Source organism: Dama dama, chromosome 7 (genome assembly GCF_033118175.1).
Source record: "Dama dama isolate Ldn47 chromosome 7, ASM3311817v1, whole genome shotgun sequence".
Classification (NCBI taxonomy): domain Eukaryota; kingdom Metazoa; phylum Chordata; class Mammalia; order Artiodactyla; family Cervidae; genus Dama; species Dama dama.
The window spans coordinates 31,922,018-31,944,548 of NC_083687.1; the positions used below are offsets into that span (position 1 = coordinate 31,922,018).

Sequence of the window (22,531 nt, forward strand, 5' to 3'; positions counted from 1 at the left end):
GTTATCTTGCCAACACCTTCCTACAATGATTTTTAAAAAAGAGAACAAGGGACAGTATGCTAGCACCGTTATGCCAGGGGGTGTAGCTCAGTGGTAGAGCGCGTGCTTAGCATGCACGAGGCCCTGGGTTCAATCCCCAGCACCTCCATAAGTTCTGTGTGCTTCCCACTCTGCTGAGGTTCTTCTCCCAGGGGGGAATTTGTGTGAATACCTTTTTAACTTGTGTAACATTTAATCATGGGGCTTGACATTCCTTGGATCTCCCAATCGGGTTACTTCAGTGCAATAAAAGCCAGGAACCAAGTGAAGTTGAAGTACAAGAACGGCTTGCTCAGAATCAGTCTCCTTGAAGGCGGAGCACTAAGCTCCCTATGCATGGTCCATTCCTCTTCACTTCATATTTTGATTATTATTAAGAAAAGAAAGTCCCTCAGTCATGTCGGACTCTTTGTGACCCCAGGGACTGCAGCATGCCAGGCTTCCCTGTCCATCACCAACTCCCCGAGCTTGCTCCAACTCATGTCCAGGGAGTCGGTGATGCCCTCATACCATCTCATCCTCTGTCGTCCCCTTCTCCTGCCTTCAATCTTTCCCAGCATCAGGGTCTTTTCAAATGAGTCAGTTCTTCGCATCAGATGGCCAAAGTATTGGAGCTTCAGCTTCCGCATCAGTCCCTGCAGTGAATACTCAGGGTTGATTTCCTTTGGGATTGACTGGTTTGATCTCCTTGCAGTCCAAGGAACTCTCAAGAGTCTTCTCTAACACCACGGTTCAGAAGTTCAAACTGTTAACTGTCTGGGTTAACAGTTCTCAAACCTAGATGAGCAACAAAATTATCTGGGGAGGCATTTCCACTACATAGATTCCACACCTCCACCCCCATCCCATGATTCTTTGAGTTCAGGGGCCATAAGGTAGAGATGGGAATACATATATTTATGAAGTCACCCCACAGTTCCCCAAGTTCGGGAACCATTGCATTCTAGTCTAAACCCGTTTATCTCTGTGTTAGTGGGTCTCTTAAGGCTGCCTATATTATTCACCAAGTTAGTTTTACAAGTCATTTCACTTTGGGGACTTCCCTGGTGATCCAGTGGCTAGGACTCTGCACTCCCAGTGCAGGGGGCGAGGGGGCGGAGGGCAGGTTCCATCCCTGGTCAGGGAACTAGGTCCCATGTGCATGCTGCAATTAAGACCCAAAGCAGACAAGAAACAACTTTTTAAAAAGGGCTTGTATTAGGGACTTTCTGGAGCCAACTGAGCTTCAATCAGGCTTTTTTTTTCTTTTTTTTTGAAGGGGAGGAGCAAGGGAGGAATGAAAGAGTTGATATATAATTCATTCCAGTATTCAGAAAAATACAGGTTTTGCCTTGTGAGAAAAAGCGAAAGAGAAGACACAATGATCTAGAATCACCCCTAAAGCTCATATTTGGTCACCACAGATTTTGGCAACAGGAGGAAAGCATCTCTTCGGTATACCTCTGTGATAACTGAGGTTCAAATATTTCTCCAAGAGCATTGGGTGGGGGTGGGAAAGTTGTTATAGAAGTTAATTCTCTTAGCCATTCTTGCTCAGCCTCCTAAATATTAATACCCTCTTACGCATATTTGTGGATCTCAGAAACAGAACTGCAAAGTCCCCAAGACAAAGCCACTGACCCAATCTTGCTGGGCTCCAGACTTTGTTAGAGGGACTGTCGGCAGCAACATATACTTAATGTTTTTCATTTGGAAACCATTTTCTCTTTCCATCTGGATCTAAACTCCCAAGGAAACTTTTTAGGTTCTGCTCTTTTGTACCTTTCTTCTAGCATTTCCACTTGGGGTTCATAGCCAGAAGCATTGGAGGTGCAAGCCCCTTGATGTGATGGTGTGGGAAATCTGCCATCTGGAGGAGGTTACCAAGAGAAGGAGCAACACCTTCAGAGTTCCAGCCTGAGGACACTTGAGTTAACATGGGCATGCATGTCATGGCTGAGGCTTCACAGTACTAGGGTTCAGATACTCCCTTCTCCTAGAAACATGTATCCCAAAGATGGATTCTTTCAGGGGTTACAGGGGCCAGAGTGTTCTTTATGGGAACTTCTGATGTCTCATGGCTTTTGACAGTTGCCTGAGAGATTCGCTGAGTAGAAGGGCTGTGTGCCAAATAGAGTGGGGATAATGAAGAGCAAAAGGAAAAATACCCTGAGAATCCATGGTTGGCAAAATGGAAAAAGGTGGCATAAGCTATTTTTCACTCCTTTGTCTACTCGCTCATGTCAGGAGTCTAGAGAATGAAAAAAAAAGAAGAGAAAAAAAAAAAGAGAAAGAAAACTCATTCATTGAATCTTTGCCCTGAAATAGTTTAGACAGCAGCATTGCAACATACTTGAGTGGAGACAGCCCAGAGATGGCCCTGGTGGGAAGGGGCTTTGTGGCTTGGTTGGTTTGAGCATCTGTCCAGGGTTTGAATCCAGAGGAAGCTGAGCTTCTGACGGACCTCTGCTTTCCTGTGATCTTGAATGAACTAGGAGTCAGCTTTTAGTTTCTCCAAATGAGGGAAATTAGACACTATTTTAAAAATTTTGACTTCATGTTTTAGAACATCCTCTTCTAATACAAAAGTTATCTTGCAAAGTCTTTGGTAAAGAAAAATGGAACAATTTCTGTACATTCACCTGACACTCAACTTGCACAGAAAACAAAGCAGAGAGCAATGATATTCAGGAGTTTGTGCTGATTTCTAAATAAGTGGTTTCTGTTTGCTTGTTTTTTTAAACACAAGCGACTTATATATCTATTCTTTTTTCACCCAGACACCTTTGGCCACATCTTCTGGGACGTCAGTATGGTGTTACATGAGGTGTTGTTAATTCATTCAATAACAAGAACAGAAAAGTGAAGTTCAGTGAGGAAATGGAGAAGGTAAGGAATCTAAGGCTGCTGTTCACAGGGTTTCTGAGATTCTCCTTTAGATAGGCGTTTTGGTTGAGGGGGTGGTGGGGAGTTAGTGAGTGTCTTCTAGTACACATTTTGTGTAAATTTCCTGTGGAAGTCGATTTAATATGGAATAAAATGAGCGTGAGCTAGTTCTTTCAAATCATGTTTTAAACGTTTGTGTGGGAAAGGTTTTGCTAAGTGCCACCTCACCTTGAGCCAACTTCCACTTACTCACCAAGAAATACTAGGGGTCTGTTGCCTTGCACCCTATCTCAGATTCTCTGCAGCCCAGGCAGGAGTGGCAGGTGTGGGCGTGGCGGTGGGAGCTGGGGAAAGAAAGGCATAAGGAAACCAGAGGGAAGCTTTTCTGTTCCTCCCCTCTTAGACCAGCCAGTGCTCAAAAAAACTAAGGAAACTTCGAGGAACTGCTTATTTGTTCTTATTTCCTTCCTTTCCCCATCCTGCTACTTAGGGATCCTTTCAAATGGGGCCCAAAATGAGTGGGTCAGTTAATTCGACTGCAGACTTGGTGCTTCTGTCAGAGGAAATACCGATGAGTGTGGTTCCTATTTTTCTTCTCTTCCTTCTTTTTTCCTTCTGTGAAAGCCCGCGTTGGATGGCACCAACGTCCTTGGAGTAGAAATGGTGTAATATTAAAGAGAATCCATTGGACTACATTAAAAAAAAAAAAAAAATAGGGGCAAAGGAAATGTGACAGCATGTATAACAAAAGTGAAAGGGGTAGATGAGGGAAAAACACAGATGGAGGAGCCGGGGTTTGAACCCGGGGCCTCGTACATGCGAAGCACGCGCTCTACCACTGAGCTACACCCCCTACTACGAAGGAGCTCTTTGGGGATCATTTATAAAATATTACTTTTCTTTTGCGATTGGATTTATTTTCTGGTGGAAAAAATCCATTGGATTTAATTCCACCGCTTGTGAACTTATTAAACTGGATATTACCTAGTGGCTTCAGTAAAGTTATAGTCCGATTGACGGAGTTTCTAGATTCTAGGACTTCCCCACTCCTGTTAGCCTGCTCCAAGGTTCACTGAGAGGAAACCAGTGACAACTGCTTTCTTTCACCAGAAAGTCACAAATTTCCAACACAAATCTTCAGCAGTACCGGCTCAGATGAAGTGTTTTACAGAGGCAGCCGAACTGAATCCCACACCAGGTAGGGTGGGATGCTCGGCCAACATCCTTTTCCCAGCGGACTGGCGTTGTTCCCTTACGCACTACCACGTGTTCTGAGATTGTCTTCAGGTCTGATTCTAAGCCAGGGGTCCCGCACCTCTTGAGCGCTGTTCTCAAAGGACTTGGGCGGGGGGAAGCTTTAAGGTTCTATCAATTAAAAACAACAACAACAAAACTGACAAGGGAATTCCCCGGAGGTCCAGTAGTTGGGACTCCGTGCTTTCGCTGCCGAAGGCGTGGGGTTTAGCCCTGGTGGGGGAGTTAAGATATCCTAGGGCGGCCAAAAACAATAACAACAGCAAAAAGCACTGACATTTTTCTAGTCTGGGGGAAGAAAGGGCAAACGCAGGGTGGTGAAACAAGATTGGAGAACCTAGCAAACTGTCAAACTGGTTTCCCTGAGAGAACTTATTATCATAATGCGAAAACCTACCACAGATATAGATACTTCTAAAAAAGAACCCTAGAAATCTTCAGAACACAACAATTCGAGGCGCTCCTCGAATTGGAAAGCAAAGCAGATGGAAGTGATGTGCAGGAAAGAGCAGAGTAATCGCTTCCATAACAAGTCCCAAGCCTTATACTGTACATCTTTATCGTGATGTTTCATATGATTTTGACGGAAGTAACACAAGAAGCTTTTCATTTAATCGCTTGAAAATACTGGACAAAGTATTTATTGGTGAAGGCAGGGACGATGGAAGCACTCGATTCTGATTTTTCTTGTTTTAGCCTTCTAAGCCCTTTTCTTGAGCAAGTGAATTCAGAAGCATTTGTATCAGGGAGACATGTTACAGGAAGGAGAATTTGTTTTGACACAAACTATGGGCTTTTCAAATCATGGGAAAAGATTCCCGATTTTAGTCCAAACCTGTAAAGCTCTTCCAAACTGAGCTATGTTGACCAAATCTCTACTGTCATTACTAATAATTTTCTCTACTTAAAGTCTGAAAACACGACATTCCTTGACAGATATTGTTGCCTTTTTCTCTCACTGTGAGAAAGTTGGGGGTTGATATCCTGCCGCCTTTGGTAATTTCAACTACGAGCAACAATCCATGTGAGAGAGAAGTGGGAGGAGAGAAAAATCAGTGGGTAGGTTTTCTTTTTCTCAGCCTTCAGTCTTTCAGTTGACAGAGACACAGCTGAGAATACAAAGGAAACTGTTAGCAAAAATTGACTATGAGCCTCTTTCCCTTTCCTTTGTATCTTTCTTTTTCTTTCCGTTCCTTGGTAAACTGTGATATATAACAAAAGAGGGCATGGGCTTACTCTCTTATTTCCTCTTACCTTACTTGTGCTGATGCAGTTAGGTTGATAGATGTCAGAGTCATAGAGTTGAAAGAAATCAGCTTAAAGGCAATCTTTTGGGTAATGGATTTACTTTGGATGTGAGCAAGGGGGGGAAATGATAAAAAGAAATTTTTTAAATGGGGAAAGGTGGACGTATTCTTGAAATACAGTATTGATGAGGAAAGGGAAAAGCAATAATGGAGTCCAAGATTCCCTGGACTCCCCTAAATGTTTACCTTATGTTCTATTAGTAAGCTACATACTACATAGACCCTATACTTCAGTAAATCTTCTATAACTGATGATTCCTGATTCTTATTGAGGAGTCATTTTTCTTTTTTCCTTACACTGTTTCCAACTTTTATGCAGAAGCCAGATGGAACTTGGCTTTCTTCCAGGAATGTCTTCAGAGCATGTTAGGGTGTTGCTCCACTTCTCACATCCTGCTGTTGTCTTTGACTGGATTCTGAGAAGCAGGGTATTGAGGGGGCAAACCCAGGGCTGCAATAGAATGAGAAAGCATAAATGTATACAATTCAGCGATGTTTTGCTCTGTCCTAACTGAGATAAGAAGGCAACTTTTGAGGTTCTTTCAAGGACCAGCTAGATAAATAAAACAGTGAATTGAATGATGAGAGGCAAGGGAGAAACTTGGTGGATGCTGATAGACTAATACAGAATTAGGGCTCTTTTTGAAGTCCAACACTTAGGAAGACTTGCAAGTAGATTGGTGTATGCAGATATGGATGTGTTTCACAAAGCTAGTAAAAATAGAGAAAGTGGTGGGAATTCTGTTTGTGGTTATTATTGGTTTGTTGATTTATTTTTGCATAAGGAACATAAGGTGGGACAATAAAGGGGAAATAAAGTTGAGTTGGGGTTTATATATAACATATTGTAAATGCCGACAAGATAGCCTCTTGAGGATGTCAACCTCCACATATTATATATATAACCTGAAGCTGGAATTCTGTGGACATCTCTGAACCTCAGGTTTGGACATCTATGTGGCTAGGAGTAGATGGGCCCCCAAAGCAGGTAGAGTGAGAACTTAAAGCTACACATTAAGACATGGAGGTAATGGAATTTCCCTAGCAGTACAGCAGTTAAGACTGCTTCCACTGCAGGGGCTACAGGTTTGAACCATCATGACATGGCTGAAAAAAGTTCTAATAGATAAGGAGGTTATTGTTAATACATGAGATTGCATCTAGGTTGATCTCATTCTTTTTTTGGTTTAAACTGTTTATTGCTGCCCTAAAATTTCCTTAGAAGAAGACCAATAAAAGTCCCATTTTCTACCATCAGCTTCCAGGTAAAGTGATTATCTCTGCAGAAACTGCATATCTCTTAAGCCATCTGTAAAAGAAAACAGCATCAATTCCACCAGTCCCCAGAGGACAACATTGAGCAGAAATACTGTTCGTGGGCTCTGGTTTATTGAAAGGGAATGTCTTCTGCCCCCACAACACACACCTGCTACTGAGCATCTGTTTCTCAACTCTTGGAGAATTCAGTGGGAAGGATGGGAAGGAAACAGAGAGATGGTTGACTTTGTAGAAGCCAAGACCTCTCCGTTACTTGAATTTATTTTAAAATCAGGTGTTCTCTAACGGCAGAGGAGGAACATCACTTTGTTTCCAAAATCAAAGTGGGTCAATGGTGGAGCTTTCTTTGTCTTTTTCCAGGCTCTTACTGGAGAAACAGAAGCCCTTGTTGGAATTCATGTGTTCTCTTCCAGGTATATGATAAAAGTTCAGGAATAATTGTCTATCTAAAGCATTTGGTTTGCAGCACAAACTGATTTTTCCAGGAATGGTTGGAATCCTGCTCACAGCACCGTCATGTTTTTCATGACTACTATCCTTAGGATTATTCAGGCTAACTAAATTGCACATGGGTTTCTTTCTGCTCTGCTTCCCCCATCTTACTTTGGATCTTCCTTCTCTTAAGTGGTATTGTTAAGATACTGCTACTGCTGCTAAGTCACTTCAGTCGTGTCCGACTCTGTGCGACCCCATCCCTGGGATTCTCCAGGCAAGAGTACTGGAGTGGGTTGCCATTTCCTTCTCCAATGCATAAAAGTGAAAAGTGAAAGTGAAGTCTCAGTCATGTCCGACTCTTCGCGACCCCATGGACTGCAGCCTACCAGGCTCCTCCGTCCATGGGATTTTCCAGGCAAGAGTACTGGAGTGGGGTGACATTGTTAAGACAGTCCAGGTGAAAAAGCTGGTTAAATTGGTGACATTCCTGGATGTGGAATAAAACTATTCTTTTTGTTGTTTTCTTCTCTTGTTTCTTCCTTCTGCTTTTCTAGCAACAATATTTACTTTCCATGTGAGGGAGGTGGGGCAAAGTAAGGAAAGGTGGAAAAGTAGGAGAGCAGAGTCCGCAGGACTGAAGGAACATATATAATGTACATTAAAGAGCAGGGGGGTAAAAAGTGGAGATGCCGGGGATTGAACCCGGGACCTCATACATGCAAAGCATGCGCTCTACCACTGAGCTACATCCCCCTGTTGCAGTTTTTTCTTATTTCCATATATTAGAAATAAACCCATTTTCTGTATTCTTTGGCAAGGCTATTTTGTTAGAAAATCTATTCTGCTAACTTGGCGCCTTCTACAATTTTTAAATCAGTTTTTTGTTTTTTGATGAATGGTTTTTGCCCAAGAATAGTAAATTCTGAATCCAAACTGTTACCATTCCTGCTCTTAGTTTCTTCTCAGCCGGGTCAGACCTAGGCCAAAAGACTATGGCAGAGTAGATGGGATAGTGTAAAAGACAGCAACCGGCTCACTAAAAGTCATCACCAGTAAACAGAAAACTGATCCCACATCAACAAAAATTAATCCCTTTCTCAGCATCTTTGAAGATTATGCAAGAATGAACAAAAAGAAGAAAAAAATAAGGAACTCTGAGAAATTTTAAAAAATATATTTTCCTGTAATATTCTGAGCCGTGTCAGATGAGCAGAAAAATTCCCAACGAATCCCTATGACTTTCCTGTCTCTCACCTTCTCCAACCATCCCACATCGCCAGGAATTGAATGCAAGTGCCATACACATAAGACCGTCCAAACTTTTTGGGTGGGTAAATATTGTGGACCATTAACAACACTTGCGAAACCTGAAACCTTCTAAAAATGGGTAGAAAAAAAGTCTCAATTTTGAAAAAATAGATGTTTGGAAAACTTATCTTCGAGGAGCCGAAATAGCTCAGTTGGGAGAGCGTTAGACTGAAGATCTAAAGGTCCCTGGTTCGATCCCGGGTTTCGGCAGCCTGAGTGTTTTAGTTTATATCCGAGAGGACGAAGCCATTCTAACACCTCCCGATCTCGTACTTGACGTCCAATGAACTTAAGCAAGGGAAATACCCGCAGTAAGAGTGGCCAGGTGCACAACGATTGCAATGTTCTGTGGGTTTTGGTGTGCAAGATGGGTAGTAAAGTTCATGCTTATAATTTATGATGCTAATTGTGCTTAATTATAGCGACGTCAAGTAGCAAATTTTAAAATACCATAAAAGGTCGAGAGAGTGAAGAAAAAATAAAGCTAAATTTATGTTTTACTATCTTAGCTGATACCTTTCCCCTGTTTTTTGAGTAAGGGAACTTACATTTTCATTTTGCTTTTGTCCCATACATATGTACCCGGCCCTAACTTTTTACATGAAATTAGGCTTGGAATGCCTGAGATAACATTGCAAGAAAAATCCCGAGGCAAGATGTGGTTTGTATATCCAAAAGGAAACATCAAGAAAATAGGCGGTGTACTAAAATCATCGTCCTGCGCTTTGCTTTCTTAATATAGTCCGGGATCTTGCGGATGTACCATGTACTGATGTACCAAAATCAGTTCCATTTTGTTTCCAAGACCTTTGGAAACTACCTATTATGTCCAAAGTTGGAGGGTGGAATGAGATTGAAGGTATAGGGGAAAAACCTGCCAAAACCGAATTTTAAGAGCAAAAGGTATACCTGGAGAAAGGTCCAGGTCACAACCAGGAAGGCCCCGCTGGGATTCGAACCCAGGATCTCCTGTTTACTAGACAGGCGCTTTAACCAACTAAGCCACGGAGCCCACGCTGTAACCCCTATTTGGTTTTCTTCTGTCAGAGAATGCTTACGTGTTAATGTATTTCAGAACAGGGTCTGAGGTGAGTACGATATATTCGTCTGTTTTTAAGAAGACGGAGGGGAAGAAGGGAGAGGGGGAGATAGGAGTTTAAGATTTTTTTTTTTAATTTTTAACGTAATCCTAAGTCATTTTATCTTCTGTTTTACTTTGAAGTTTCATTCCGACCTTTCTTACCTGTTCAAGGTCCCTAACTTTCTCTGGAAAACATATATGAAAATATATCAATATTACTTGATATATGCTTAGTATATTATTAATAGATAAAATTTAAATATATTAACATTAATGTTATAATAATAGCAAAGTCAACCATAAGCAACCTTCCAAGGTTGAGAGGAAAATTACAGAAATGCTATAGACCAAGGTCAGTAGTACCAAGACCTGGAAAATGACTTGAGAACTTGATGAAAGTAAAGATTCTTGGACCCACCATGCAACTCCTGAGTGAAGTAAAAATAAGGCAGGAATCTTTGTAATTTAAAATCTTCTTCAGAATATATTGATGGCCAGCTAGGTTAAAGAACCGCCACTGATCTAGAAGGTAGAGTGAGTGCAAGTAAGGCAATCTGGTGACAAGTTTCATCTGGAAGAGGTAGGTTAGGAAAGGGGGAGGTAGGGCAGAAGACTCCTGGAGTCTTGAAGAAAGGTAGGCAACAGAGGCTGGGGAATTTACCACAGTATATCACATTTACAATAACCAGGCTTGGCTTATTGAGACAGTTAAAAGAGAGAGAGAATTACAAAATTTTGAACGGGGGTGGGGTGGGGGTGTGGGGAGAATGATGATAACTTGCACAGTTCAGTTCAGCGCTCAATCGTGTCTGACTCTTTGCGGCCCCATGGACTGTAGCAGGCCAGGCTTCCCTGTCCATCACCAATTCCCCCAGCTTGCTCAAACTCATGTCCAACGAGTCAGTGAGGCCATCCAACCATCTCATCCTCTGTTGTCCCCTTCTCCTCCTGCCTTCAATCTTTCCCAGTATCAGGGTCTTTTCCAGTGAGTCAGTTCTTCACATCAGGTGGCCAAAGTATTGGAGCTTTAACTTCAGCATCAGTCCCTCCAATGAATATTCAGGACTGATTTTCTTTAGGATTGACTGGTTTGATCTCCTTGTCAGTCTGGTATTATAATTCATTCTGTTGGCATCTTCTTTATCTGGCCAAAGAATTGTCTTTTTTTTTTTTTTTAAAGTTAACTGATTTGTTGTCTTAGAATTTTGTAACAGAAAGTGTAGTTTGCAACAGTTTCTTGCCTTGACATGAATGAATGAGCTCAACTCCACTGGGCGTCCTGGAGTGGAGTCCACATAGGCTGAATCAGAAGTTCTGGCTGTAGAACATGCTCTATCACATTCTGAGTTTGTTCTCAGTTCTTGCTACAGGCTTCATCTTGTGAGTTTTGTTCCAAATAGTATCAGAACAAAACTTCATATCTGCACCTATTCTTCATTATCCTTTGAGGGAGGGAAAATTTTAAGAGCAAATATGAGACGGCAGAGTAGGGTTGGCAGTGAGAACAAATCCATCCAATTCCTTTCCTTCCAAGAATGCAGTAACGGGAAAGATGACACAGAAATTACAAAGAATAAAATTAAACAGCTGAAGTCTCTGAGATGGGATCACTTTTGTCTATGCAGTTGATGATAGCCATTCTCCCGCTCTGCAAAGCCTTTTGCCTTTAGCTGCTGACTTCTCTAGTGTTTTCTGTGTGATTTTTTGAGGTGTACCAGGCAAGGTTTCCTTAATATATGTATATATGCTGACAAAGATTTGAGAGCGTGGAATTCCCATCCTCTCTATTTCAGTCCTCTAGACAAGTCACTTCAAAGATGGAGGATAGTGTCTGTGGTCAGAAGGCTTCTACACATGAATTAGGAAAGAGTTACTGACTAAATTTGATCATCGCCAAACTCTAGCAACAGACCCGAGTACTTAGTTGGATCTCAGAATCTATGTATTTCAGTCACATTAGAAAACTCTACATTCACTTATTTGAATACTCGTTTTAATAAATTGAGGTTTGGATAGCAACAGCATCCTTGTAAGAAGTGGATTTATTGTGCAGTGTCTACTCATGCAGGTAAAACTCAGATCTATAGACTTCAATGTCTGGTGACTGTACTGAGTTGCCCTCAGTAGAGCTTGGAAGATAAGGAGAGAGTGGAAGAAAATTAGTGGGCAGGCTTTCTGCTCCTCAGTCTGCAACCTGTTTCTTGAGAAAGACAGTTGAGAAAATTGGGGTAGAAAATTGTGCATGGTCTCACTTTTTTTTTCTTTCCACTCTTCTTTCAATTGTTTTTGCAAATGAATCAATAACTGGTTTGTGAATGTGGGTTTGTTATGATTACTGCCCTGGATGAACAGTGTCTTCCTTTGTTGTCTCATTCCACCCAGCTTTCCTTGTTCTGACACAATCAGGTTTGGTCATGAATTCCAAAGCCCTTGGAGTAGAAATGCTTGAGTGCTTAAAGCAACTAACTAAATTAGATAGTCTCCCTTGAATGTGAGCAGGAAAAGATGAGTAAAGAAATGCAAGATCAAAAGTAAGAAAAAAGAGAGAAAAAAAGAGAGAGGCATGGTCTTCGTGCTCAGTTATGACTGACTCTTTGCAACACCATAGACTGTAGCCCACCAGTCTTCTCTGTTGATGAGATTTTCCAGACAAGAATACTAGAGTGGGTTGTCATTTCCTACTCCAGGGGATCTTCCCGATCCAGGGATCAAACCCACATCTCCTGTATCTCCTGTATTAGCAGTAGTACTGAGCCACTGGGGATGCCCTCAGACTTGGGGCGGGGGGGAGCCTGAAACCTCAGACATCTTCCATGCTCTGTGATCTCTCCACAACTCAATTACATCCACCCAGACATGTGGCTTCCAAGAAAAATTTCATGACTAATTACCTTCCTTCCTTTTCTGGATGACTTCGAGGACCGAATAGTTGGCAGAATAGAGTTTAGTCTGTGCAGCTCCTTTATTTCCAAATCTCCTACTCTAAGTCTGATCTTACAGGTACATCATGAGAAGGCGCACTGCAACCCAAATGAAAGGACATAGTTACACCCAGTCTTCCCAAAGCTGATGGGCTCTAAGGGCTGCATGCCAAGGGATGTGTGAGTAGCACTTGCATCCACCAACACAGAGAAGCCCGTTATGGAACATACCCTTGAGTCTTCAAATGCTCCCTCCTTCCATTTTATTCCCCTCTGCCTACACAGACTACAAATAAAATGAAAAAACATAATGCAGAAGCATGTGAGAAAGAGTAGTGCATGTCCTTGAGAATTTAACTGCTTGTGGGGAAATTAGACACAAAGGATAGATTCACAATAATTATGATGAAAGGATATACCTCCAGCCCAGCACTATGTCTGCAAACCTTGCAGTGACTTTTCCAAGCAGATGCTACAGCTCTGGTTCTTAAAGACACAGAAGACAGAAAGAAAGGAGGAAAAAAACAAAATATTCCTGAGAGCTAGCTATTATAGAGTTTTGGGTTTTTGGGTTTTTTTTTTGTATTTGTTTTTTTTTCCAAATGGAGTTTTCTCAGCAATGAAGAGAATGCAGAAGAGATTTGCAACTAGGACAAAATCTACCAAATGAATTAATTGATTATATATCCAGTAGCTAGGTCTATGTTTGGGTGGTTAATTAGTTAAGCTTTTAAAGTTTTAGTTAAGGAAACAGTGTTCAAATCCTTAGGGGTTCAGTATTGGAGTGTTTGCGCTTATTCTTCAGTTATTGGTGGTGTCAGGATATGACTCCAGTTATTTTTTGTTTTTTTTTTTGACTCCAGTTATTTTTAACTGGTAGAAAGCAACTGAAATCTTGTCTGCTTTTAAAGTTCTGAGTATTTGCAATAGGATCCTTTACCCTTCCTTTTACCCTAGTGGTTGGTAAAGTATTGCCTATGAGCTAAGAATGGTTTTGGAACATTTCCCAAATTTGTATGTCATCCTTGTGCAATGGGTCATGCTCACTTTCTCTATATTTTTCCAGTTTTAGTATGTGTGCTGCTGAAAGAGCAACATTTTTTATTTTAAAAGGTCAAAAAATACAATGGTATTTTGTGAAACATGAACCTTATATGAAATTCAAATTTAGGTGTTCATATATAAAGTTTTATTCAAACACAACAACCTCATTCATTTACACATCATCTATGGTTGTTTTTAGGATAAACTGTAGAGTAGTTGTAATAGAGATGGTACATGGCACCTTTTCCCTTCCCACTGCTGCTGTGCCCACTACACATTGCAGTCACTCAGTGATGATTCCTCAAGTTTTTCAGTGTCACACACATAATATTTTATTATTTACAAAAAATTAGCAGTGGTTACACATCACTTAAAAATAATAAAAGCTGACCTCAACAGTGAGCTCCTTTGGCTGAACCATGATACTTGTTCAGTCTGTCATATCCGACTCTTTCATGACCCCATGTATTGCAGCACGCCAGGCTTCCCATGACACTGGGAACCATGATACTGCATGGTGTTCTGGATTTTAACATACTGAAGGAATTAGGGTATCATGAGCATCATCCCAGTGAGCATCTACTCCTTTTTCACAGGAAGACAAATCATCCTCGGTATTCACTAAAATACTGAGCTTGCCAAAACCTGGGGTTGAACCAGGGACCTTTAAGATCTTCAGTCTAACTCTCTCCCAGCTGAGCTATTTCAGCCACCTGAAAAAGAAAGGGTCTCTGACCTTTCTTTTTCAATGTTTAGATTGTCAACTTTGGTTTTTGGAAGGGTTCAAGTTCCTAAAGCATGGTTGGCCAATATATTTGCCCACCCAGAAAGACTTGGAATATACTGTTTTCCATGTATGCCAGTTGGATACAATTCCTGGCAGCAGGGACGGATAAGTACAAATGGAGATCTTAAAGGAGGTATTAGGGAGGGATTCAGTGGAAAGCCTCTCTGTTCCTCTACATTCTGTAGACACTGTTCAGAAGTAATGGAACCTATAGGCAATATTTTGGAGAATCCCTTATTTTTCCCTTCTTTTTGATCCATACTGTTACATAATCTCCAAAAATGATGAGAAATGTTATCCAGTGATGCTATAAATTTGCTAAAAGAATACAGTATACAAGAGCATTACCAGACTACTAAACACTAGTCATGAAACTCCAACTGACAGGACAGCAACTGTCACAAAAATTAGAAAATTTGAAATGACACATCTCATTGCAACAGTATTTCTTCACACACACAAGAATGTTTTTTTAATGAAGATGAGGTTGCAATCAAGTCAGTCTCTGATTGGCTCCTTTGTAAATCTTGCAAGGAAGCCCATTTACCATGGCAAAGAAATTAAAGTGTTTACTTATACTATCTAAAAGAAATATGCCTAGAGAAAACAAACTTAAGACCACTAATCTTTGGGTAAAAATAGTTGATTGAGAATTGAGGACAGTGGAAGCAAAATCAAGAGTTCATTTTAAAAAGAAGGCAAATGATGTGCCATTTTCATTGTCTCTTGATGAGTCAGTCTACAGATGTTACTGACATTATTCAGCTGTTTATTCAAGGAGGCAATGTCATTTTTAAGTGACTGAAGACATAATCTGCGTGAACAGTCTATGTGGAAAAACTCCAGGTGAGACTTTTTTGTGAGAATTTGAACAAACAATTCATTACAATCTACTGTGATATGTCATAACTGATAGTGGTGAAATTATGAAGGGAGCAGAAAAAGGTTTTAAAACTTGTGAGAGAGGTAAGCCTAGTGGGCCTCTGAATTTTGGAGGCCAATGGTGAAGTCAGTCCTCCCAGTGGGCCTGACTTCATGCAGGGCACGCAACTGTTTATTTTATTTGGAAGGATAGCTGTAGCATAGGGATCCACACTAATTCATGACAGGTGACTAATAGTTTGAGTGGCTGACTGGTGCTTGGAAGGAAAATTGCTGAAAAGTGAGGACAGAGAGGTTTGGGAAAGAGACAGATGGATGTGCTCAATTGCTCAGTCATGTTCCAATTCTTTGCTACCCCAGGAGCCCTCCAGGCTCCTCAGACAGATGGATAGATTTTACTAAATGTGCAGAGTCTAAGGATAATTATTTTCCATGTAAATGCTCTCCAATAGAAACCTCCTAAGAAGGGGATCTTAATAGACAGTTAGACAAGATAACCAATTCTGTTGATGTCTGGAAGCTTAGCTTCTCCTTAGCCATCATCACTGTCTTTTTCAGTGGAATTATGAAAAGAATGGCCACAGTGACAGAATAGAAGTCATGTGTAGCTCAGTAACATGGACTTCCATACACCAAAACGGATCAGATTGAAGCCACTGCAAAGTGACTAAACTACCAACATGCTTAAAACATAAATAGCGTTAACATTGTAAAATGAAATAAATTCAAAACAAAAAGAGTTTGGAAGGAAGATTGAATTAAAAGTCAATCAGTTCAGTTCAGTCACTCAGTTGTGTCCAACTCTTTGTGAGTCCATGGACTGCAGCACTCCGGCCTCCCTGTCCATCACCAACTCCCGGAGTCCACCCAAACCCGTGTCCATCGAGTCAGTGATGCCATCCAACCATCTCATCCTCTGTCTTCCCTTTCTCCTCCCGCCTTCAATCTTTTCCAGCATCAGGGTCTTTTCAAATGAGTCCGCTCTTCACATCAGGTGGCCAAAATATTGGAGTTTCAGCTTTAGCATCAGTTCTTCCAATGAATATTCAGGACTGATTTCCTTTAGGATGGACTGGTTGGATCTCCTTGCAGTCCAGGGGACTCTCAAGAGTCTTCTCCAAGCCACAGTTCAAAATGATTAATTCTTCGGGTGTTCACTTTTCTTTATAGTCCAACTCTCACTCTATCCATGGCTACTGGAAAAACCATAGCTTTGACCAGATGGACCTTTGTTGGCAAAATAATGCTTTTTAATATATTGTCTAGATTGGTCATAACTTTTCTTCCAAGGAGTAAGCGTCTTTTAATTTCATGGCTGCAGTCACCATCTGCAGTGATTTTGGAGCCCCCCAAAATAAAGTCTGTCACTGTTTCCATTGTTTCCCCATCTATTTGCCATGAAGTGTTGAGACCAGATGCCATGATCTTAGTCTTCTGAATGCTGAGTTTTAAGCCAACTTTTTCACTCTTCTCTTTCACTTTTAACAAGAGGCTCTTTAGTTCTTCACTTTCTGCCATAAGGGTGGTGTCATCTGCATATCTGAGGTTATTGATATTTCTCCCGGCAATCTTGATTCCAGTGTGTGCTTCCTCCAGGCTGGGGTTTCTTATGATGTGCTCTGCATATAAGTTAAATAAGCAGGGTGACAATATAAAGCCTTGATATACTTCTTTCCTGATTTGGAACCAGTCTGTTGTCCCAGGTCCAGTTCTAACTGTTGCTTCCTGACCTGCATACAGTTTTCTCAGGAGGTAGGTCAAGTGGTCTGGTATTCGCACCTCTTTCAGAATTTTCCACAGTTTATTGTGATCCACACAGTCAAAGGCTTTGGCATAGTCAATAAAGCAGAAGTAGATGTTTTTCTGGAACTCTCTTGCTTTTTTGATGATCCAACAGATGTTAGCAATTTGATCTCTGGTTCCTCTGCCTTTTCTAAATCCAGCTTAACCATCTGGAAGTTCATGGCCCACCTACTCTTGAAGCCTGGCTTGGAGAATTTTGAGAATTACTTTGCTAGTGTGCAGCTTAGTTGGTAAAGACTCTGCCTCCAATGCAGGAGACCCATGTTTGATCCCTGGGTCAGGAAGATGCCCTGAAGAAGCTAATAGCAACCCACTCCAGTATTCTTGCCTGGAGAATTCCATGGACAGAGGACTTGCCGGGCTACAGTCCATGGGATCACAGAGTCAGACACAACTGTGTGACTAACTTTCCTTTCCTTTTGCTAGTGTGTGAGATGAGTGCAATTGTGCGGTAGTTTGAGCATTCTTTGGCCTTGCCTTTCTTTGGGATTGGAATGAAAACTGATCTTTTCCAGTCCTGTGGCCACTGCTGAGTTTTCCAAATTTGCTGGCATATTGAGTGCAGCACTTTCACAGCATCATCTTTTAGGAGATGAAATAACTGAACTAGAATTCCATCACCTCCACTAGCTTTGTTCGTAGTGATGCTTTCTAAGGCCCACTTGACTTCACATTCCAGGATGTCTGGCTCTAGGTGAGTGATCACACCATCGTGATTATCTGGGTCATGAAGATCTTTTTTGTATAGTTCTTCTGTGTATTCTTGCCACCTCTTCTTAATATCTTCTGCTTCTGTTAGGTCTGCTGCAGGGTTAGGGGCACTGGGTGTAACAGTGCGTGAATGGGACCTTTTGAAGGAGGTCGCCATTATCTTCATTACCTCCACCATAGTTTGACTCCAGATAAAAAAAATAGGGTATGAAGTGGTAGCGTGGCCGAGCGGTCTAAGGCGCTGGATTAAGGCTCCAGTCTCTTCGGGGGCGTGGGTTCGAATCCCACCGCTGCCAGTATTTTTAGGACTTCCCTGTAGCTCAAACGCTGAAGAACCTGCCTGCGATGAAGGAGACCAGGGTTGGATCCCTGGGTTAGGAAGTTCCTCTGGAGAAGGGAATGGCAATCCACTCCAGTAATCTTGCCTGGAGAATCCCATAGACAAAGAATCCTGGCGGGCCACAGTCCGTAGGGTGGCAGAGAGTAGGGCAAGACTGAACGACTAACTCACACACACACACAAATAACGGAGAGAACACAGCCCCACCCATCAACAGAAAATTGAATTGAAGATTTACTGAGCTTGGCCCCGCCCATCAGACCCAGTTTCCCCCTCAGTCCGCCTCCTCGCATCAGGAAGCTTCCATAAGCCTCTTAGCCATCAGAGGGCAGACAGGCTGAAAAACACCATCACAGCAAACTAACCAATCTGATCACATGGACCACAGTCTCCTCTAACTCAATGAAACTATGAGCCATGCCCTGTAGGGCCACCCAAGACGGGGATAGGTAATGGTGGAGAGTTCTGACAAAATGTGGTTCACTGGAGAAGGAAATGGCAGACCACTTCAGTATTCTTGCCTTGAGAAGCCCATGAACAGTATGAACAGTAAAAGGTCAATAGGAGTAGATATTTAATATTTGTCAAAATAACATTAGTGATCCAGGGGATTTTTATAAAATGGCACTTACTTAAAATCTGGGAAACCAGTGAATTTTTATGGCACTCTCATGATTATGTGCACATGTATTCAAAACAGAGCAACAGTTAAAATGCTGAAATCATTGATAATAATGAGGGCTTTTGAAGTGGAGCACCCTGAGCCAGAGGCTAAATTCTTCAGTCAAAGGGAAGGAAATGACAATGGCGGAGTGGTGACAAGATCAGGGGAAAATACAGTGCCAGAGAAAGTTTTATTAGTAAGGTTTGCATATCAGAGTGAGGACGCTTCAGACAGGATCTGTAAGCAGCAACTATGCCTCTGCTGGAAGGAATAGTCTTTAATACAATTCAATTATACTGGTTTCAAGGACACGATCCTAGAACATGTTTGGCTGAATCACCAGATACAAGGGATAGGCAGACAGAGTGGGTCTCAAGTCTCTTTGAGAAAGTGGAAGGAGTGTCTTTCCTGGTGAAGGTGACTTCACAATGGCATGGAATAGCTTGATAGGGTGCTTCTTGCACGAAAATATTTACCTTGGGTGATTGTGCCCCCTAAGTTAATTCAGAAAACAATTGGCAATTTTGTGCGTCTGGTCAATGTCCAAATTTTTAGGCAGGAGAGATGCAAGGTTCCCAGACTCCTGAAATAAAACTTTTACAGTGGCCAATCACTTTATGTGACAGTGTGGTTTCTTGGAAGTAGCCAATTGTTTGCAAAAAAAAAAAAAAAAACAAAAAAAACACATTAATTTTAACACAAATCAGACCACTCACCTCTTTTGTGACCAAGAATAACCTTTCTCTTTCTCTCAAATCTCTTACTTTGCACTCAAGTCTCCCTCTACAACACTTACCCCCCCAACCCCGATTTAAGTGAGACACAAAAGCTATTTTACTTCATAAACTGGATTGTATGATCAAATCCATGTTGATTTATCAAAATCATTAATAGGACCACAAAGTTAAACTACTTGTAGGAAAAGGTAGAATTGTCCCACAAGTTTGAAGCAACTGTCCTAAATCTCTGGACACTAGTGTCTTAAATCTGTGTTCTTTGATGTTTCCATAAGTGCTTAGGACTCTAGCTGTGTATCTCCATTAGCAACATTTTCAAAAGGTAATGCTCTCTCAAGCATACCCAGCATAAGAATCCAAAACAAGCAGGAGGAAGAAGTTTTCCTGTACTCTTTTTACATCTTTCCTTTTGGGATCCAAACAGGACAGGACAGTTTAGCAAGTCTGCGTGGTGAGTGAGCATCTCCTGCCTTCTCAGCTCAAACTTGACCCTGGTGAACATCCATTCCGAGTCTCTTAGAAGAGGGCAAGTACACAAGAGCTTGCCTCTTTGACTGGGGCATTCGCTCCAAACCTGTCATCATGGCCAGCCTTATATGTCTGTGATCAGTGCATTTCAGAGGGCCTTGTGTCCAGGAAATTATGCAGCCAATCTGTCCTTCATCTCACCGCTGGAGAATCCTGTGTTCTTCATGCCAGAGGAGGAACTGTGTTCTCCAAAGTACTAGGGCAAGTTCACTTCAGATTTTCCAGCCTCTTAATTTTAAACTTTCTCCAAATCCAGGGAAAACTCCATTGAACTGATTCCTGAAGCTAGTTTGATGAAAGATGAGGTGGGGGCATAGTCTAAGTGATTTTCCTGCTCTCTGAACTCTACTTTTCCCCAGTAGTTAATTTTTGTGTAAAGACCTTAGTCAACGTAGGAGTGATTTCTCAGTGACGACAGTGGGTGGTTTTAAAAGGTAGACAAATCTGAAACAGAAAAACAGATGTCAAATATTAACATATTATGGAATCTAGAAAAATGGTACTGATGAACCTATTTGCAGGGAAGGAATGGAGAAGCAGATGTAGAGAGAGGACTTGTGGACACAGTGGGACAAGGAGAGGATGGGATGAACTGAGAAAGTAGCATTGACCAATACGTACTATCATGTGTAAAATGGATAATGGGGCTATTGCTAACACAGGGAGCCCAGCCTGGTGCTGTGATTACCTGAGGAGAGTAGGGGGAGGGGGAGAGGGAGGATCAAGAGGGAGGGGAAATATATATAATTATGACTGATTCCCCTCGTTGTATAGCAGAAACCCACACAACTTTGTAAAGCAACATTCTCCAATTAAAAAATAAAAGGTGGACAGATACATTTGAACAGAAACACCTGAGCTATGAGTGACAGGGCCATTTTGGCTAGCGCCAAAGAAATCCCACACAAGAAGTTCCAGTTGGAGGTGCCGGGGATTGAACCCGGGGCCTCGTGCATGCTAAGCACGCGCTCTACCACTGAGCTACACCCCCCACAATTACAACCTTTTTGTGGAAAATAATTTAATGGCAATAGCTATCTGCATTGGTTTTCAAGAACCCTAGCCCGGACAACCTAGCTCTGTTCTGGAGAATCCTGTCCACGTTTTTGCCCTCCTCACATGGAGCTCTTGGCTCTACAAGAGTATGAAGAGCTAGATATCAGAGTAACATCTACTGACTTGCAGTGATTTCTTCTGTTCTACTCTAGGGATGTAGTTGAATTAAGTAAGTTTCCTTACAACATTAAAGAAGACACTAAATATTGTTTTGTAGACTATAAATTTACTTCCTTGGTGGCTCAGATGGTTAGGAATCTCCCTGCAATGGGGGGAAACCTGGGTTTGATCCCTGGGTTGGGAAGATCCTCTGGGGAAGGGAACAATGTCCCCAGTAGAATTGCCTGGAGAATTCCATGAACAGAGGAGCCTGGCAGGCTACAGTCCATGGAGTCGCAAAGAGTCAGACAGACTGAGTAACTTTCACTTTCAGTAACAAAGTACCTAGGGAAGAAATCTGTAAACTGGGAAATGTCAGTAAGATTTGTTTTACAAATCATGGATAAATCAGAAATTTGAACGACTCATTCCTGGACAAGATGATTGACTGGAATTACTGCATGTGAGTGAAGAGGTGGCCAGCATAAAAGGATCCCCAAACCTAAGGAGTGGGTATTTCCACTTTTTTTTTGTTTTATGCCATTTAATAAATTGCTTTCAAACTTGTCTCAAATCTAGGAACAAGTTTACTTGAACTGAATCAAGATGCCATTTCCCAGTGAGTGCTAGATAATGAGCATCATTTACTTACCACCAGGTGTAGGAAGGTTTGACTTTTGAGACATTGAAACTTGGTAGGTTTTCCAAGAGCAAGTTGAAATCCTGCTCACAGAACTCTAGGTTGAGTTCTGACCATGGTCAATATGATATATTTGTTGTTTGGGGGTTTTTTTTTTCCCAAGCTTTCAAAATAAAAAAAATGATGCTTTTAAAATATAGCTGGGGACAAGAAGTGGATAATATTATGGTAATAACAATAGGTTACATTACATGATTATATCACCTCCTTGATAAATAGACTCCCCAAGAGGTGAAGTAACTAACTACCAACAGTTCACAGCCAACAAGTAGCAGGGCAAGTTTCAAAGCCAGGTAGATTTCCTTTAGAGCACCTGCTCCACATCTTTTCTTCTGAGATGGGAATCCTGAAGTCAAAAGGCAACTGGAGATTAGTTTGGATTTATTCCTCTTTGCAAATGTCATTATCACTTATAGGGAAAGAAGTAGTCCTACATAATTAATGTTGAGCAGTTTCCAATTCTCTGGGGAAATGGGGAAGCAAGAAAGCAATGAACTCACAATACTCACCATGAAATAAAATACCTCAAGTCCAGCAATATGGTCTGCAAACCCTGCTGTGACATTTTGTAGGGGACATGACAGCTCTGGTTTTGAGATGCCTAAAGGAATGGAAGACAGTGAGAAAGAAAAACAAAGCATTCCTGAGAGCTGGGTATTTATTATAGTATCTCTTTCAAATGGGATTTTCCC

At 41.6% G+C, this 22,531-nt stretch overlaps 9 non-coding genes across 9 annotated transcripts; 3 read left to right on the forward strand and 6 right to left on the reverse strand.

Moving 5' to 3' along the window:
• The first annotated feature begins 76 nt into the window (after positions 1–76).
• TRNAA-AGC (transfer RNA alanine (anticodon AGC)) lies at positions 77–148 on the forward strand. Its single transcript has one exon. It is a non-coding gene; the product is annotated as a tRNA-Ala (tRNA).
• A 3,537-nt stretch (positions 149–3,685) lies between these two features.
• Positions 3,686–3,757, reverse strand: TRNAA-CGC (transfer RNA alanine (anticodon CGC)). The gene has a single exon. It is a non-coding gene; the product is annotated as a tRNA-Ala (tRNA).
• Positions 3,758–7,859: 4,102 nt separating this feature from the next.
• TRNAA-UGC (transfer RNA alanine (anticodon UGC)) lies at positions 7,860–7,931 on the reverse strand. Its single transcript has one exon. It is a non-coding gene; the product is annotated as a tRNA-Ala (tRNA).
• A 692-nt stretch (positions 7,932–8,623) lies between these two features.
• Positions 8,624–8,696, forward strand: TRNAF-GAA (transfer RNA phenylalanine (anticodon GAA)). Its single transcript has one exon. It is a non-coding gene; the product is annotated as a tRNA-Phe (tRNA).
• A 728-nt stretch (positions 8,697–9,424) lies between these two features.
• Positions 9,425–9,498, reverse strand: TRNAT-AGU (transfer RNA threonine (anticodon AGU)). Its single transcript has one exon. It is a non-coding gene; the product is annotated as a tRNA-Thr (tRNA).
• Positions 9,499–13,476: 3,978 nt separating this feature from the next.
• On the reverse strand, positions 13,477–13,583 carry LOC133060036 (U6 spliceosomal RNA). Its single transcript, XR_009693703.1, has one exon. It is a non-coding gene; the product is annotated as a U6 spliceosomal RNA (small nuclear RNA).
• Positions 13,584–14,168: 585 nt separating this feature from the next.
• Positions 14,169–14,242, reverse strand: TRNAF-GAA (transfer RNA phenylalanine (anticodon GAA)). Its single transcript has one exon. It is a non-coding gene; the product is annotated as a tRNA-Phe (tRNA).
• Positions 14,243–17,929: 3,687 nt separating this feature from the next.
• TRNAL-AAG (transfer RNA leucine (anticodon AAG)) lies at positions 17,930–18,011 on the forward strand. The gene has a single exon. It is a non-coding gene; the product is annotated as a tRNA-Leu (tRNA).
• Positions 18,012–20,903: 2,892 nt separating this feature from the next.
• On the reverse strand, positions 20,904–20,975 carry TRNAA-AGC (transfer RNA alanine (anticodon AGC)). Its single transcript has one exon. It is a non-coding gene; the product is annotated as a tRNA-Ala (tRNA).
• Positions 20,976–22,531: the final 1,556 nt, after the last annotated feature.